Below are 14,813 nucleotides of genomic sequence, written 5' to 3'. Positions count from 1 at the left end.
AACACCTCTCCCTATTCTAAGATTGGCAGAAGTAAGATGGTGGTCGGCGGTCACGGCCTTTGATACCCACTGTGACGCCACACAAAGCCAGCCAATCACTTCAATGCCCTTCTCTAAGATGGTGGTGGCCACTGCCCATGTCATCGCGTTGCCCACAGTGTGCGTCCTCCATCATTGGCTGAGAAAAGGCGCTGGAAGCATTATTTGAAACGCGACTTTGGCGCTCTGATCGGCGACCTCATGGCCGACCTCACGCTATGGTCGGGTTTTGATCGGCGAAACCCAACTTAAGCTAAATTCGGCTATTTTTTAATTTGACTGACCCGTTTCGCTCAACTCTAATCATGATATTTGAAACCATTGGCTTCATCTGTGTTGTGGAAGCGTCACCATTAGAGTTGAGCGATACCGTCCGATACTTCAAAGTATCGGATCGGAATGGATCGGCCGATCTTAAAAAAAAGTATCGGTATCGCCGATTCCGATACCGGAAGTCCCATTCAAGTCTATGGGACTTCCGGTATCGGAATAAGAAAAATCCTGTTTTTCCCTTGTACAGCCTCTCTGGGGTCTGTACGGGCCTTTCGGGGGGCTGTGCCGGCCTGCCAGGGGGTCTGTGCAGGCTCCGGTGGTCTGTGCCGGCCTGCCGGGGGGCTGTGCAGGCTCCGGTGGTCTGTGCCGGCCTGCCGGGGGGCTGTGCCGGCCTGCCGGGGGGTCTGTGCAGGCTCCGGTGGTCTGTGCCGGCCTGCCGGGGGGCTGTGCAGGTTCCGGTGGGCTGTGCCGGCCTGCCGGGGGGCCGTGCAGGCTCCGGGGGGCTGTGCCGGCCTGCCGGGGGGCTGTGTCGGCCTGCCGGGGGGCTGTGCAGGCTCCGGGGGGCTGTGCAGGCTTCGGGGGTCTGTGCAGGCATCGTCCGATGGGACTACAAGTCCCATCGGGCGATGCCTGCTACCATGACAGTGATTGACACATTAGCCAATGATGGGACAGTAGTAGTCCCATCATCCGGCTAATGTGTTGAATGTAAAAAAAAAAAAAAAATTACATGCTACATACATACAACATGCATACTACATACTACATACATGCTACATTCATACTACATATATACTACATGCAACATACATACTACATATATACTACATGCAACATACATACTACATATATACTACATGCAACATACATACTACATATATACTACATGCATGCAACATGCATACTACATATATACTACATGCAACAATCATACTACATATATACTACATACATACTGCATGCTACATATATACTACATGCATGCAACATGCATACTACATATATACTACATGCAACATGCATACTACATATATACTACATGCAACATACATACTACATATATACTACATGCAACATACATACTACATATATACTACATGCATGCAACATGCATACTACATATATACTACATGCAACATATATACTACATACATACTACATATATACTACATGCATGCAACATGCATACTACATATATATTACATGCAACATGCATACTACATATATACTACATGCTACATACATACTACATATATACTACATACATACTACATGCTACATACATACTACATATATACTACATGCATGCTACATACATACTACATGCTACATACATACTACATATATACTACATGCATGCTACATACATACTACATGCTACATACATACTACATGCATGCTACATACATACTACATGCATGCTACATACATACTACATGCTACATACATACCACATATATACTACATACATACTACATACAATACATTCATACAATACATACATAGACATACAGTACATATAACATAGAGTAACATACTTACCAATACTTGTCACATTGTTCCCCGAAGCCATTGTCTTTTACGGAATAAATATTAACATAACAAACCACAAAAATACTCACCCACGATCCGAAGCAGTCCACGAGTGTGTCCCACGACGATCTTGGGTAGAGAACTGCAGCATCAGCTGTTGCTGCCGTTCTCTACGGGCTGCAGGAATCCAATGACGGAAGGTAGGTATCCTTCCGCACTGTATTCCTCCGCCAGTTAAAAAAAAAAAAAAGTCCCTAGTCTCACTTTATGCCATTGCTGCGTGGGAATTTCCCACACAGCAATGGCATAAAGTGAGACTAGGGACTTTTTTTTTTTTAAGTGGCGGAGGAATACAGTGCGGAAGGATACCTACCTTCCGTCATTGGATTCCTGCAGCCCGTAGAGAACGGCAGCAACAGCTGATGCTGCAGTTCTCTACCCAAGATCGTCGTGGGACACACTCGTGGACTGCTTCGGATCGTGGGTGAGTATTTTTGTGGTTTGTTATGTTAATATTTATTCCATAAAAGACAATGGCTTTGGGGAACAATGTGACAAGTATTGGTAAGTATGTTACTCTATGTTATATGTACTGTATGTCTATGTATGTATTGTATGAATGTATTGTATGTAGTATGTATGTAGTATATATGTGGTATGTATGTAGCATGTAGTATGTATGTAGTATGTATGTAGCATGCATGTAGCATGCAGTATGTATGTAGCATGCATGTAGTATATATGTAGTATGTATGTAGCATGTAGTATGTATGTAGTATGTATGTGGTATGTATGTAGCATGTAGTATGTATGTAGCATGCATGTAGTATATATGTAGTATGTATGTAGTATGTATGTAGCATGCATTATGTATGTAGCATGCATGTAGTATATATGTAGTATGTATGTAGCATGTAGTATGTATGTACTATGTATGTGGTATGTATGTAGCATGTAGTATGTATGTAGCATGCATGTAGTATATATGTAGTATGTATGTAGCATGCAGTATGTATGTAGCATGCATGTAGTATATATGTAGTATGTATGTAGCATGTAGTATGTATGTAGTATGTATGTGATATGTATGTAGCATGTAGTATGTATGTAGCATGCATGTAGTATATATGTAGTATGTATGTAGTATGTATGTAGCATGTAGTATGTATGTAGCATGCATGTAGTATATATGTAGTATGTATGTAGTATGTATGTAGCATGTAGTATGTATGTAGCATGCATGTAGTATATATGTAGTATGTATGTAGCATGTAGTATGTATGTAGTATGTATGTGGTATGTATGTAGCATGTAGTATGTATGTAGCATGCATGTAGTATATATGTAGTATGTATGTAGTATGTATGTAGCATGCAGTATGTATGTAGCATGCATGTAGTATATATGTAGTATGTATGTAGCATGTAGTATGTATGTAGTATGTATGTGGTATGTATGTAGCATGTAGTATGTATGTAGCATGCATGTAGTATATATGTAGTATGTATGTAGTATGTATGTAGCATGCAGTATGTATGTAGCATGCATGTAGTATATATGTAGTATGTATGTAGCATGTAGTATGTATGTGGTATGTATGTAGCATGTAGTATGTATGTAGCATGCATGTAGTATATATGTAGTATGTATGTAGTATGTATGTAGCATGTAGTATGTATGTAGCATGCATGTAGTATATATGTAGTATGTATGTAGCATGTAGTATGTATGTAGCATGCATGTAGTATATATGTAGTATGTATGTAGCATGTAGTATGTATGTAGCATGCATGTAGTATATATGTGGTATGTATGTAGCATGTAGTATGTATGTAGCATGCATGTAGTATGTATGTAGTATGTATGTAGTAAATATGTAGTATGTATGTAGAATGTAGTATGTATGTAGTATGCATGTAGTATATATGTAGCATGTAGTATGTATGTAGCATGCATGTAGTATATATGTGTTATGTATGTAGTATGTATGTAGTATGTATGTGGTATGTATGTGGTATGTATGTAGTATGTATGTAGTATGTATGTAGTATATATGTAGTATGTATGTAGCATGTAGTATGTATGTAGCATGCATGTAGTATGTATGTAGTATTTTTTTTTTTTTTTTTTAACATTTAACACATTAGCCGGATGATGGGACTACTACTGTCCCATCATTGGCTAATGTGTCAATCACTGTCATGGTAGCAGGCATCGCCAGATGGGACTTGTAGTCCCATCGGACGATGCTTGCACAGACCCCCGGACATCAGCACAGCCCCCCGGCAGGCCGGTACAGACCCCCACAGGGTGCACAGACCACCGGCAGGCCGGCACAGCCCCCCGGCAGGCCGGTACAGACCCCCACAGGGTGCACAGACCACCGGCAGGCCGGCACAGCCCCCCGGCAGGCCGGTACAGACCCCGGGCAGTCCACACAGCCCCCCGGCAGGCCGGCAGAGACCCCCGGAAGGCCCGAAATGACGGCGCATCATGATGCGCACACACCGCGCATCATGATGACGTCAGGCTGTCATTCAACTGAACTTCCGATTCCGATGCCGACTTCCGATATTGAAAAAATATCGGAAGTCGGTATCGGAATTCCGATACAGCAAGTATCGGCCGATACCCGATACTTGCGGTATCGGAATGCTCAACACTAGTCACCATGCATACTTTAGTTGCACATCAGCTGTCACAGCTAAAGCTGCTGTGTAGCCTTATGATTATTTCCTTATTGCTTCAAAGTCATAAGATTCTTTAACTTATACATAGAGATGAGCGTACCTGAACTGTGAAGTACAGGGTTCGTACCTGACAACTAGTGTCCATAACGGAACTCTGAACACGGACTTCTCATGGAAGTCCATTTTAGTGTTCGGATGTTCAATAATGCTTGTTGAAAAGCTGCATTGCAGCTAATCACCAAGCTTTTTGGCTGTGGAAACTTCGTCAGCCATCACAACCATGCCAAGTATTGGCATGCTGCGATTGGCCGGAGCACCACATGACCCGGACTGTATAACAGCTGGATCATGGGTGGCGCAGCCATTTTGCTTTTACTAGCATAGGGACAGGACATGACTCGTGTCAGGGACAGTGTTATGTTCTTTTTGGACTCTATAAATCAACCTCTGTGGGGGGCCTCTGCAAAACAGCCTGTGTGGGTGCACTCTGCAAGGCAGCCTCTGTGTGTGTACTCTGCTAAATAACCTCTGGGAGTTACTCTGAAAAACAGCCCCTGTGGGTGTACTCTGCAAAACTGCCTCGTTGGGGGTACTGTATGCAGGCTGTGTAATACTCTGCACTTCTTTGGGGTGTAAAGAATGAAGAGAGCATCAAACAGGGGACGTGGCTGTGGTGCTGATGGTGATAGTGTTGTAGCTGCTACAGGGAGAGAATGTGGTTGATCTGTGCCTGCTATGCACCCAAATGAAACACCTTCCTCTGGTGCATACAGGTGACATGACGGTCTGTGTAATTTGATAGGGCCGAGTATCGCTGGATGAATGATGAAGCCTGAACAAGTAAAGGCAGTTTTAGATAGTATGGCTGAAAATGCCTGCAGTTCCTTCACTTTATCTTCCATCTAGTCACCTGCTGAAAGTGCAGTTTGCACCTGCAGCCCATGGGCATCTGTCTTCCATCTCACTCTCTTGCAAATCAGGCAAGGAATCTGAGCCATAAGTCATGCAGAAGTCACTTGTGCTTTTTGATTACTCCATTGACTGTGGTTCTATGGGCCCTACACCTGGCCCTGCCCCACAAGTGCAAGAGATGCACTGATGCCCAATCACTTGTTCAGATGAAGGATGAGTACATGAGACGAGTAGTGCAAACGGTCAGCAGATCACTGCAGCACATCTCTGATGTGGATGATGAAACACAGGTGCCAACTGCTGTGGCTTTCTGCAGTGTCCAGACCGGCATGGAGAACAAGGGTGAAGTAGTGGGTGGAAGATGATGAGAGGGATGACGAGGTCCTAGACCCCACATGGAGTCTAAGCCATCCAAGTGATATGGGCAATCCGGAGGAAGAGATGATGATCTTGCTGCTCCAGCTGTGTAAGGGGTTGCAGAGTTCACCTTGTACTCTCCCACATGACCTGAAATAGTAATGGTTAATGTTTAACATTTGATTGCTGCTACTGTGAATATTTCATGTCATATCTGTTATGTATATATATGTATAGTATTTTAGCTGCTGCTGCACTGTGTATATTGTTGTATTATAGGGAAAGCGCAGTGCTAAGTTCAGCCACTAGATAGGAGCACAGAGATCATTGGTTGTACTTAGTTAATATAGGAGGGGTCACTGTTGTTAAGGCAGGAGAACTTCCTGATTAGATTCAGTTGGGACAGGGCGTCCAGTAAGCTCAGGTGGGCTCTATGGCCCGGGCACCATTGTGACCACGTAACGTTTAAGAAGAAGCAGCCCAGCCAATCCACTATCAGTGGGTCAGTACAACAGCAGAAGTAGCAGTGACAGCAGTAGTGGGAAATGGAACTGCAGAAAAAGACACAGCAGTTTAGGCAGGCAGGTTGCTCATCATGTGGCAGATCATTGCATGGGCCAATACCCTCAGATCTGGGGGAAACGGATGTGGGAACCCCCAAGTGCAGAGATTCTGAACAGGGAGGATGCTGAGGAACCGTATGATACAGTCCGACCTGGGAACGTGCTGAATAAGCAGGAGAGAAGTACAGGGAAAGAGGAGGAGAAGCACTGTGCGAAATCTGATGTTGATGCTGTGATGAATATGGATGTGCTGTGTATAAAAAACAGTAAAGTTATGCGTTTAAAAGTTGAAGTGGACTGTGTCTCAATTTATTTAACACCGGGTAGCGTAAGCTTCCAGCTGCTAAGAGGAGACCCCGACGGTGCAGAAAGTGAAGCCACAGGTATGCTGCATAATGGACATTCTTTATATGTGACAGGAACCCAGGGCGCGAATACACAACCAGCCTCGGTCACAGCTGCATAGCAAAGAGAGGGAGCAGGGTGTAAAAGAACAGCTGCCAGCCCCTAGCCAGTACATCAGCTGCTACAGCCCACCGTCCCGATGGACTGAGTACACTTGTGAAGGGTTAATACTAAAATCAGAGTTGAAGTTTCGTTCTATCCATTCTCTGTAGGGTTCGTTTCTCTGTTTTTGTTGTTGTAAGATACATTTTTGTAATTGGCATGGGCTGTCATGAAACCAGACTGTTCCCATCTGTATAAGATAAGGGAGGTGGGAATGTAAAACTCTGAAGAATATGCCATTATACTACTTTCTACGCTATCTAGGTACGGACATATATGTAGTTTCCGGTTTTCTTGCAATATTATTGGCTTATAAAGTGAAATGATGCTATTGGTACTTGAGAACCTTGCATAATTAAGCAAAAGATTATAAAAGATGTGACTAAAATAAAGGAGCTTAGTGATCTGCCTCGATCCTCCCGTACAGAGACCCCTGTCTCCGTGTGGTCATTTGAGTTGCTAGCAACACTGGAATAATTTGGAAATCACTGGCTCAACCGTGAAGGGTTAATTTAGCCCTCCCAAAATAGCTACCTCAACAGTGGCGCGCAACGTGGGGCCCCCCGGACAGGGACGCCTCTGCCCCCGGAGGACAACAAGACAAAGGACCCTCGGAGCGGACACAGGTGCTGGAAAATTGGGACTGATCACCCCCCCACGACCACGGTAAGTTGGCAGTTATACTGTTCAGACTGACCGTTGGTGTGGTTTTCCTGTGCTTGTTGCTGCAAAGAGGATCTGAGGTTTGTCCCCTGGTGGGGTGATTCATGGGTGGAATCATATAGAGGTGCAGTCCCGTTGGGGGCCCAGTGCTCGAACCGTACCTCATAAGGGACGGACACCCCGGATTGACCAGTGATTGTGACTCTGTTTATAGTCAAAATATCCTGAATTCCTGGTCATTGTTAGTTATCAGGCGTGGTCATGTGATCGAAGACTGGGTAGGATACGTAACTCAGGTATATATAGAAAGATATATATAACCAGAGGTGTCTGGAGGGATAGTCTGAGACGCCCTCCTCCTTTCACTGAGTACCGTGAATTTTGGGCTTCCCAGAGGGGGTTGACCCTGTGGAACAAACGGAGACGGCTGCTCCAGTATTGTGCACAATTTGTCAGGATATTTAGCTCTAAAGGAGAGAATTATGTTTCTGTGGAAGAAAAAGAAAAGTTTGGAGTTGTGTGAAGGATCAGATACTGTTAGTCTTATGATTCAAAGACGAGGAAAGAAGTGTCAGGAATGCAGGAAAAATATTTTCGATTCTGGGATTTCCTAAGGGCGGGAGGTTGCAGCCTATGCTATGGGATGAAGGAGTTAAAAGGTTGTCTGATGATGGATTACTTAAAGGCGCTGAGGAATTCCGTGGCTTGGCACATGAATTGTATAATGAAGGTTATGTGGAAATTGAACAGCAAGTGAATTCTGATTGTTTCTGTTACTGTTATGTTGAAGAAGGAAAAATTGTCTATTATGATAGGGACGGGATGTTTTGTGGTTCAAGAAAGTGACTGTGGTTTGACAATGTGATTGATTAAAGAAGCAACTAAGATCCAGACAATGTGTCAGGCAGATAGTTAAAAGTGATGATTTGAAACAAGAAGTTTCCCTGCAAGATGATAAGGTCCCTCCCCAGGAAATCCTTTAACCCTAAGGCACCGATGTATCCTGGACAACCGAAACTCAGTATGCCCCCACCCTATGATCCTGCCGGGTGGATCTGTGCTGTATGTGGAGTTACTAATCCTCAGTGGAGAGGTCTGTTATAATTGTGGCACAAGAAGACCGAGAGTTGCAGCCCCCACCTCTGCTAACGGCACCTATTATCATCCACCGCTAGCCTTAGTCCCCGTTATTGCTAGTGGTTATGAGTAGCCACCCCTTCCATTTACCAGCTCCAGAGGAAAAAAAAAAAACGTTTTCAGAAGACTTTAACCTGCTGTTCAGAAGAGAGAGAGAGAGAGAGAGTGAAAAAAAAAGCAAGCTAGTAGCTGCAGCTGCTTCAGTACCCCCTCCCATCTTAGCCTACACCATATCCCCCTTCGCCCCCACTGCAGCTGCGAGCACACAGCAAACTCTGCCCCCCCCCAGACTTCAGCTAGTGGGAATCTTGCTCCTCAGCCCCTCCCTGCTAATTCTCGTTACTGCTCAGTTTGTAATCTCTCTCATATGTCCTGTAAGTTTACTAGGGGCAGATCCATTATCACAGTTCCACTCCGGGATACAATTCCAAGATGATGGTCAGATGTTTTGTTTTGTTTTTTTGTTATATAATCCCTATGTAGATGAAGACAGTGAGGAAATCTGTATTTTGCATGTCCTTCTTACAGTTATGATGGCCCTGATAGGCCCAGATCCACCCCCAATATTGCCTGAGGATCAGTGACTCACCCCATACCTCTCAGAGATACTATCTAAACTCCTGTCAAAAGGGTCAAATGATATAGGGAAAATGCCAGTAGAACCAGTAAAAGTGTTTCTCAAACCTGGTGCCTAATCCACATACTCTTTTGTCCCAAATACCCCAAATACCCCAGGATGCTGCTTGGTTTACAGTTATTGATCTTGCCAATGCCTTCTTTAGCATTCCGTTACACCCAGACTGCCAGTTTCTATTTGCATTCACTTAGCAGGAACGACAGTTAATATGGACAGTTATGCCACAAGGGGCACAAAACAGTCCCAACCAGTTTGCAAAAAATATGAGCAGGTGTCTTTTGCCATTTCTGCCACTGTTAGCCTTCTTAAAGCATCTGGCAGCACTGAACTGTCGGGTTTCGGCCTCGAGACTTCAGTTCTGCCTTGGTCAAGTGATATTCTTGGGTCACTGTCTCCTTCAGGGTGCCAGACACCTCGCAGAAGAAAGAAAAATAGCTGTCAGCTCCCTTCCTTTCCCAAAAGATGAAGCTGAACTCCAGCGTTTTCTTGGACTATGCACTTATTGTTGTCAGTGGACACCGGATGCATCCCGCATAATGCAACCCCTTTACAACGCCTAGAAAGACGGTATAATGAACTATAAGGAAAGATGGCAGTGATGAGGATTACCTCCAATATGACTGTTCCTAACTTCTGACTGAAGAAGCAGCTACTCCACCAAATGTCAGTGAGAATCCACTCCCAAATCCTGATCTGGTGTTATACACGGATGGTTCAAGATATGCTGACGAGTTTGGTAGATTCCACACGGGATATGCTGTTACCACAGAGGACACTGTAGTACACGCAGCTGCACTCCCGCTCTCACAGTCAGCACAAGATGCAGAACTCCAGGCTTTGTCTACTGCATGTACTTTGGCCAAGAACAGACGGGCTAATATATACATGGACTCACGGTATGCATTTGGTATTGCTCACCATTTTGGGGCTCTATGGGCCAATTGAGGGTTTATTACTACTGCTGGAACCCCAGTGAAAAATGCTGAAGCTGTTAAAACCCTCATGGACTCAATCAAATTACCTACTCAGGAGGCCATTATCAAAGTTAAGGCGCACGGTCCTAGGACCAGTCCACAGACTGTTGGCAACACATTTGCGGATATGCAAGCAAAAGCCGCCACTCTCTTACCCGTTGAACCAACCATACCAACTATGGTGACCACACGCTCTCAGCGTAAACAGTTACAAGAAGCATTGACCCTACAAGAACCTGATGATCTACAACAGACTGAAGTTTTCTGTCGGACCCTGCAAGACCCCGTAATGACAACGGAGAGAATGTCTCCAAAGGAAAAGGTGAAGCAATGGAAGACTGATGGGGCATGTATGGATTATGGTCTCTGGAAAAAGGAGTGACTTGTGTGTCTCCCTAAGCGGATGTACCCTGCTATTGCCACATGGGCCTACATATCGAGAAAAGAATCAGGCCCTCGCACTGGTGCAAAAATTCTACTGGGCCCCGGTTCTCCAGTTGACCGGAAGCATTCCCTGTTACCAACATGACTGCAAAAACTACAGCGAAGAAACTGGTGATGGAAGTTATATGCAGATATGGGGTTCCAGAAGTTGTTGAAAGTGATCAAGGTCCGGCCTTTTCTTCTCATGTGTACCAGGAAGTTCTGACAATGCTTGGATCCACTGCAGCCCTCCATACTCCGTACCACCCACAATCCAGTGGGGAAGTTGAGAGGCTGAACGGCACACTGAAGGGACAATTGACCAAAATGATGCAGGAGACTACGGCTCCATGGCCAGAGCTCCTACCCATTGTACTATACCACATCCGTACTACCCCTATTGCAAAACATGGCCTGTCCCCATATGAGATATTGTTTGGTACTAGGCCCCCAGTTGCAAATTTCCAGCCTCAGCAGTTATCAGAAGAGACTGACCGTGTTGTTCAATATGTTATTCTGCTTAGTAAAAATCTTGCTAACACCTATGTTCTAGTTTTCTTTTCCTTTCCAGATTCAGCAGAAACTGGCACTTGTCATAACCTGAAGCCTGGTGATTTGGTAGTCGTGAAGAGGCATGTCAGGAAGCACGGACTAGAACCCTTGTATGACGGTAATTCTGCACCAAAACAGCTAATGATGATACCAAAGGTGTCGTTGCCTCTGCTTTTCTCTACACCGATCTCAAAAGGCTACTTGATGAAGATGTTGAAGCCAAGCACATGGCTACCTACAAAAGTTCCCCACCACCGTCATCAAAAATTGTTATTCGTGAACTGCAGTATACAGGGGGGACGGGTGCGCCGTGACAGCCATGACTGGTAACACGGCATCAGTCATGTGAAGACCAGTACCCCTCAAGCTGTTAGCTTGGGATAGCACCTCTGATGCTGCATATGTGTTAAAAAAATGTATCTAGGGGGGAATGTGAAGGGTTAATACTAAAATCAGAGTTGAAGTTTCATTCTATCCATTCTCTGTAGGTTTCGTTTCTCCATTTTTGTTGTTGTAAGATAAATTTTTGTAATTGGCATGGGCTGTCATGAAACCAGACTGTTCCCATCTGTATAAGATAAGGGAGGTGGGAATGTAAAACTCTGAAGAATATGCCATTATACTACTTTCTACGCTATCTAGGTACGGACATATATGTAGTTTCCGGTTTTCTTGCAATATTATTGGCTTATAAAGTGAAATGATGCTATTGGTACTTGAGAACCTTGCATAATTAAGCAAAAGATTATAAAAGATGTGACTAAAATAAAGGAGCTTAGTGATCTGCCTCGATCCTCCCGTACAGAGACCCCTGTCTCCGTGTGGTCATTTGAGTTGCTAGCAACACTGGAATAATGTGGAAATCACTGGCTCAACCGTGAAGGGTTAATTTAGCCCTCCCAAAATAGCTACCTCAACACACTAAATCCAGCTCAAAGGAGCTCCCTGGCATGGAATTTCTTCAGGCAATGTTCTTATGATAAGGTGGTTTGCACACTGTGTCGTTAGAGCCTGAAGTAAGACATAAATGTTCTTTAGCTGATCATCTGAATGCAAAGCATGAGCTGCAGTGAGTATACACCTGAAAACCAAGGAAAGATCTGAGGCTCCTTCTGCTTCGGTCTAGGCCTCTTCCCCACCTGCATGACCAACTTCAGCACAACCAGGGGGAAACGAAAGCAGGATGTCCTGAAACTCATCTGTTTGTGTGAAAAATCCTACACCGCGCAGGAGTTGTGAACAGGGATAAAGCAACAGACCGACGAGAGATTTGTGTCTCTGAACCTCACGCCCAGCCTGCTGGTGTGTGATAATGGGCAAAATGTCGTAGCATCTCTGGGCCTTGCCGGTTTGACGCACATCACTTATGTCACGGGTTTAAAGAGACAGAGAGGGGCAAAAGACAGCAGTGTCTGATTTCACGTACTCCTCCATTGATTAGTAGCACGTCTCCTTCGTGGTAAATAATGCAAGTTTCTTTTAGCAGTGCAGTGGTTAACCACTTTACCCCCAAGGGTGTATTGTATGTCAATGACCAGGCCAATTTTTACAATTCTGACCACTGTCCGTTTATAAGGTAATAACTCTGGAACAATTCTATGGATCCTGGTGATTCTGACATTGTTTTCTTGTGACATATTGTACTTCATGATACTAGTAAAATTTATTTGATATGACTTGCATTTATTTGTGGAAAAAATGGAAATTTGGTGAAAATTTTGAACATTTTGCACTTTTCCAACTTTGAATTTTCATGCCCTTTAATCACAGACATATGTCACACAAAATACTTAATATATAACATTTCCCATATGTTTACTTTACATCAGCACAATTTTGTAACCAAATTTTTTTGTTAGGAAGTTATAGGGTTTAAAAGTTAAACAGCGATTTCTCATTTTTACAACACCATTACTTTTTTAGGGACCACATCACATTTGAAGTCACTTTGAGGGGTCTATATGATAGAAAATGCCCAAAAGTGACACCATTCTAAAAACTGCACCCCTGTGGTAGACTGGAAGAATTAGGAGGTGGTTTAATGGAGTGAGTATTGCCAAGAACACTGCTTGGGCACCTGCCTTGCCAGGGTGGGTACCCAATCTCTACCTGAATACCAGTCTGACTTTGGGGATGCGTTTTCAGAACAGGGATGTCAGGAACTTCCTCCACATCATCCTTATAATTGCGCCGTTAATCTTGTTTCTGAGGCCAAGCTGCCAAAGAGGAGGTTATACAATATCTCTAGCCCAGAGAGACAAGCCGTGAAGGACTATATCCCTGAAAGTCTAGAAAAGGGTCATATCAGACCTTCCTCATCTCTCATTGCTGCAGGGTTTTTCTTTGACAAGAAAAAAGACAGAGGGTTACACCTGGCCTAGACTTTCACTAACTCAATCAGATCACTGTCTGATATCCATGAACTCTCCCTCTAATCCCAGACATCTTTAATCAGATTAAATAAATGCAATGACAGCCTTCAATACACCTGAGGGACACTATGAAAACCTTGTGATACCATTTGGGTTGACTAATGCTCCTGCCGTCTTTCAACACTTTGTTAATGACATTTTTAGTCACCTGGCAGGATGTCATTTTGATTAATTAGCCTGACCTCAAGTCACACCAGGTACATGTCACACAGGTCCTTCAGATACTCATAGACAATAAATTATTTGTCAAACCAGAGAAATGCATGTTATCGGTATATTTGTTATTGTCCACCAGTTTTTGCATTGATCTGGCTAAAGTCCAGGCAGTACTGGATTGAGATTGTCCTGAGAACCTAAAAGCCTTACAAAGGTTTTGGTGTTTTGACAACTACTACCGAAAGGTCATCAAAAACTTTTTGGCAATGGACAAAACTCTGATAGGTATGACAAGGAAATTGAGGGACTTTTCCAAATGATCCAGTCCAGCCTGGGTGCCTTTTGATACCTTGAAAAGATGTTTTGCAACTGCACCAATCCTTATACAGCCTGATGTCACTCAGCCGTTTATTGTAGAAGTTGATGCTTCTGAAGTGGGGGCTGTATTTTTGCAGGATGCATCTCATAGTAAATGGCGTCCGTGTGCCTACTTTTCTAAGAAACTATCGTCTGCTGAGAAAAACTATGACATTGGCAACCGGAAACTCTTGGTAATTAAGTGGGTTTTTGAAGGGTTTTGTCATGTTCTGGAAGGGACAGTTCATCCGGTCATGGTAATCGTTGATCATAAAAATCTGTTATATTTCGAATCTGCTAAGCATCTGATGCCTAGAAAGGCAAGGTGGTCTTTATTCTTCTCCAGATTCAATTTTTTTGCTAAGTATAGGCTGGGCATTTAAAATGTTAAGGCGGATGCCTTATCCCGTTGGGCTCCTGGGGGTACAGATATTTGTGAACCGGTTCCTATACTACAGAAAGGAGTAGTAATTGCTGCTATTACTTCTGACCTTGAGAAAGAGGTTGTAGAGGCTCAGGGGGATGCCCCTGCTGCCTGTCCTCTGGGTAAACTGCTGAATCTTAATCTGTCACGCATAGTGTATGAAAGACTAAATGCAACACGAAGA

The sequence above is a fragment of the Dendrobates tinctorius genome, unplaced genomic scaffold (genome assembly GCF_039654945.1).
Source record: "Dendrobates tinctorius isolate UK_male_01 unplaced genomic scaffold, ASM3965494v1 ptg000107l, whole genome shotgun sequence".
NCBI lineage: Eukaryota > Metazoa > Chordata > Amphibia > Anura > Dendrobatidae > Dendrobates > Dendrobates tinctorius.
This window is presented reverse-complemented; position numbering follows the sequence as displayed.